The sequence below is a fragment of the Crinia signifera genome, chromosome 8 (genome assembly GCF_055691185.1).
Source record: "Crinia signifera chromosome 8, ASM5569118v1, whole genome shotgun sequence".
In the NCBI taxonomy this organism is placed as follows: domain Eukaryota; kingdom Metazoa; phylum Chordata; class Amphibia; order Anura; family Myobatrachidae; genus Crinia; species Crinia signifera.
In genome coordinates, this window is record NC_139224.1 from 101,953,109 (window position 1) to 101,958,343 (window position 5,235).

Sequence of the window (5,235 nt, forward strand, 5' to 3'; positions counted from 1 at the left end):
GGGAGAAACCCAAACACTCCAGGGACCAAGGTAGCATATAGAACGCTAAATGCCGGGCTGCAAGAAGCTGAGCTGCAGAGGATATCCTGGGATCCAGACAGGAAACCGAAACAAAGGACCAGACAGAAGTTCCCTGCACATGCAGCAGGAACTTTAACCAGGAAGCTGACAGGAACTGAAGCTGACAGGAAATGAGCTATCACTGGCACAGATCCCCAGGAGAGCATGGCTTATAAAGGCCTCAGGTGATTCCAGCAAGTGCTTGATTAGCTTAATGTCTCACAGCCTAGTGAATAAATTAAGCTCCCAGAACACAAAGCTGTAATGGCAACAGACCTGCCACTGGAGGCCACCAGTGAGCAAAAATGCCAAACAGACAGAAACTGGTTCCTGACAATTGGTTCAGTGGTTATGGCTGAAGCATAGACGACAGACCTGTAGCAAATGGAATTCATGCAGACGATGGGTTGGGTAACTGGCTTATCAGGATTTGTACAGATTATTATTTATTATTTTTTTTTTAATTAGAATTTATTTTTGCAGATGTAAGAAAGGTACATTGCAGCAGTGGCAGCAAAGACACATTAGGAAGGATAATGGGATGACACAAAAGGTTTATGGGTTTGGTAGCCTCGAGAATTAATAAAGAATGTGACGAGTATACCCCAATGCCAAAAATGCTAAATCCTGCACTTTGGTCCCAAGAAGCCTAATGCTGAGTATAGTATTAGTGGCACAGACGCTTCTCGGCCTTTTAGCTAAGATCAAGTGTAGTATCTGTTCTTATCAGTGGGTATGGACTGGCCTCTGGCAGAGAATAGAGAAAGGCTGGACTGAGTAGCTGCTCTGATGGGCGGAGGGTGTGGGGACCCCTCTTTTTTGCCTGGGAGTGGGGAAAAGTCTGGCTGAGTACCTTCACCAGTGGTAGGAGGTGTTGTTTCCGTAAACCCACTGGTGAGAGGGGGGAGAAACACTGGGCCTAGTAGTTTGGCTCTCTTGACGGGGTTCGTAGCCCCTGAAGGATGAGACAGCAAAAGGCTCAGTCTAGTATCCATTCCCAGGGAGCGCAGAAAGGCTGGGACTGAGTAGATGGCTCCTGTTCCAGAGGTTCATAGCCTCTGATGGGGAGACCGCGAAAGGCTCAGCTTGGTACCTTAGCCTTGGGATCTGAGAAACACTGAGACTGAGTAGATTGCTCTTCCGAGGGGGCCGCAACCCCTAAGGGAGTCTTTCGAAAAGCCCAGTGGAGTACCCATTCCCATGCCAGGGGCTGGAAAGTGCCCTACGATGGGAGCAGAGAAACACTTGGTCAGACGCTGATTGTCGGCTGCTTGGAGTCCAAGGCTGCACTGTGCCCCCGGGGAAACTCGGGGGTGCCGAACATGCTCGGGTGATCTCAAAATCACCATGCACTAGTAAGCACTAGCACTACGCACTTCCCTCTATGTTAGCGCTCCACGTCCTTACCTCGTCCTTTTGGATGGGGTAGGACAATTTTTCACACCCCCCACCCCGGGCCTTCTGGCTGAGGTATCTTTATTATTTATTTCTCTTCCCCTCTCATGTTTGTCACTTTTCACATTCCTTGGGTTTTGTAGTTTTGTCACGTTTTTTGGGTAGTGTGGTCGACCCTTATAGGCCTTCCATTTCCCCAATGTGCAGAAGCTCTCGCCTTTTGGGGAGAGCTTCGGTCCCCTCGAGGACGACCCCGAGCCGCAAGACCGAGGGAAGTCTAATGCGGGTCTCTCCAAACCTTCGGGTGCGGAGGACCCACCGCCCTAACCCTTCCGGGGGTTGAGGAAAGAGGGTCTCTCTAAGCTTCGGCGAAGAGGACCCACCGATCCCTATTTTCCCCTCTTCGGCCTTATGGTTGAGAGAAACACTGGGCCCTTCTCCTTCGGGAGAAAGCCCACTCGATCGCACGACCCCCTATGCATGTGTTTAGGCACAGCACTGGTGGTAGGGAGCACACCTTGGGCTCCTGAGTTTTTTCAAACTCATTAGTGGCACAGACACTACTAACAGGGAAAGGAATTTAGAATTAATGGGAAAGGGCAGCTAGGTGCTATGTGGAACAGGAAGATGAATCCATAGCAGAAACATTTTGCCCTAGATTACTGTGTTCTGTCCAGGAACGGGCTCTACGCATGCGCAGTCTATCCATGATTGCCCAGCCTGCGAATTTGCAGCTGTGCAATTAGTTCTGAATAACCCCCTAAGTTAGATTTTGTACAAAGAAAGGCTTCTAAAATGTTGCATGTCCTGCATTACAAATCCAACTATGCCACTACAGTACTGAAGTATATAAAACTTGGGGCATATACAGTATATTAATATGTTATAAGTTTTAAAGGGTTTTGGTAAGGTACAAGAGCAAAGCATTCTTTTAAGGGAAAGCCTACAGACTGAGGTGTTAGAAACCAATCGTATAGGGCTGGGAATTTAAACATGCTTGAAATAGCATAGTCTAAGCTATAATAAATGTGACAATATAGCTCATATATTATATAAAGCTTTTAATAATATTATAAAGCAAAGTACCACAGTGGTAATGAAAGTTACTGCTACTGATTTTGGCTGGGTTATGTCTGTTCTACCATCTACTTGCCTCTGCTTGCTGAGTTCTGGCTCTGTTACTACTTATTCCAGCTGTTATATTTCCCATTGTTACAGTGAATGTGTCTCTACTTGCTGTATACAGAATCTCTCTCTGTGCTACTGGCTGACTGTGTGCCATCCCTCTGCTGTCTTGAACTGGCCTCCAAAATCAGTGTATTCTATATCTGGTTCTGGTACTTAAGGTGCCCACACATGGGGCCTTATTCAGATCTGCGTGTATCTGCGACGTGACAGGTATCTGCACATGTGCAGGCATATGGTGCGTGCACCCACGGCGACCTTTCGGGTCGCCGGGTGCACGCACCCATGGCAGCGAGGGGGGGGGCGGAGATGATCGGGGGGCGCCGGGCTGCCCCATTACCATATGGGAACGCCCAGCGTTCCATTGGCGTTCCCATAAGAACGCTGGGCGTTCTCATGGTAATGAGGCAGTGACGCGGGTGTGTGGGCCGGGTAGCTGACATCACCGGATGTCAGCTGCCCGCCCATATCACGCCAGCGTGCACGCAAATGTAAGTGACTGAAAAGTCACTTATATATGCGTGCACGCTAAACATCATTCGATGGTCGGTGACCATTGAATGATGTGGGCGGACACCCCAGCAAAGCGAATGGATGTTTATGCAAAACATCCATTCGCTGCTGTGCGGCCGAAGCCGCACATTGCTGGGGCGTCGGGGGGGCGTGCGTTCACCGGGCGGGGTTTGGTGGACTCGCAAGGCTGCGAATTCGCAGCCTTGCGAGTCAACCTGAATAAACCCCATGGGGCCTTATTCTGGTCTGTGCGGACGGAGCCGAATATGCGGCCAGGATCGTGCGTCCTAAACCCACCTTTCGTACGGATCGCTCACTCCGTCCCAATGCGGTAAAAAGCTGTCCGAACGGACCGCAAGTGTATTTCTCATAAATACACCTCCTCCATCTCAGGGAACCTCCCCCATCATTCGATGGTCGCAGACCATCGAATGCAGGACCGAGTGGTCAGGCAGCTCCCGCAACCTCAGACCACACGGGCATTTCTCAGTGCAAAAGCAGGGATCTGGGCGGGCAGCTGACATCCGGCAATGTCATATGTCCGCCCCCTACACGTGCGTCACGGCCGCATTACCATACGTACGCCCAGCATTTTCATGGGAACGCCCATGAAACGCGGGGTGTAAACATATGGTAATGAGCCCAAACAGCCCTTCACGCCCCTCTCCACCCCCTGTTCGTAGTGTACACATTTCATGCGGAATTTGGACGTGCGTCCCGTTCGCACATGCGCAGAGACGCCTCTGCACATGCGCAGACACAAAACATCGGCGGAACGACCGCACGCGGACATTACCGCACCAACCAGAATAAGGGCCCATGGTGCGGTGGTTGGATGTTTTAACTTTTAAGTGCTCCCGCATCGCATCTATGGGTTCATTCTGATTGACTCGGTAAGCTGCGAAGCTTGCAAGTCCCTGTGACGACACCCCGGCGAATACCTGCCCCCCGCCGACGTATCCCCTCACAACCATCCCAGGGGATGTGTTAGGAAGACACATCCCCTTGTATGTGCCCACAGCAGGAGATATCATTCGGCGACCATTGAATGATTTCCCCTGCCCTCGCAAATATAAGTCAGTTGAGCGACTCATATTTGCGGCCACTGGGACATGTACCCATGCTGCCACTGCCCCCATCCCTACCTTACCTCTATAAAGTGAGCAACTCGCCATGGCCGTTTGTATTTGGGGTTTGCACATGTGCAGAAATGCTCATGCGCAAACCCGACCATCAGGGTAGTGGCCAAATTCGGTTGGGATATGGTCATTGGGTCACCAGCATGATGGTCAACAAGCATTAGGTCAGCATGCATTTTAAGTCGACATGACTTAAGGTCAACATGGGTTAAGTCGACAAGGTCATTAGGTCGACATGGATAGGGTCAACAGAGTCATTAAGTGAACAGGGTCATTTAGTCGACATGGGGTCTACTGTTTTTTGAGCCAAAATATGCTGACAGGTGGTATTCCATGCGCTACCATCCACTAGGGCGTGGTGGGAGAATAAAATAGTGTGCCAAGCGTAGCGAGTGTCACATCCCTGGGCGGCTCCTCCTCCCCCTTCGCCGGGAAGCCTAAGCAGGCTGTCCCGGGTGCCTCCTCCTCATCCCCCCTGCAGCCGTGAATGACTTCCGGCTGTATTGCTAGGGGGAGGAGGATTTTACCTTTTACCAGGGCCAGGCTTCCTGGAGCCTAGGAAGGTATGCCAGGAGGAGGATGGTAAGCACAGAGCCGGCCCTAGCCTAAATGACGCCCTAGGCAAGATTTTGGCTGGTGCCCCCTAGCACCTCCACTAGTTCCGCCTCTGACCCTGCTCCCCTTTCCCAGCACCATCAACCCTCATCATAGCAGTCATCATATCCCCCCTTAAACATCTCTTCTCTAGTGTAAATAGCCCAAAATTGTTTAATCTTTCCTCGTAGCTTAAATTCTCCATTACCCTAATAAGCTTTGTTGCTCTTCTTTGGATTTTTTCTAATTCTATGATGTCCTTTTTATAGTGCAGGGCCCAGAACTGCACTGCGTATTCGAGGTGCGGTCTAACCAATGATTTGTACAGAGGCATAATTACTTTTGAGTC

The 5,235-nt window shown here is 50.5% G+C and overlaps 1 pseudogene; it reads left to right on the forward strand.

The window, feature by feature from the left end:
• The first annotated feature begins 738 nt into the window (after positions 1–738).
• On the forward strand, positions 739–875 carry LOC146029973 (U2 spliceosomal RNA; annotated as a pseudogene).
• The last annotated feature ends 4,360 nt before the right edge of the window (positions 876–5,235 follow it).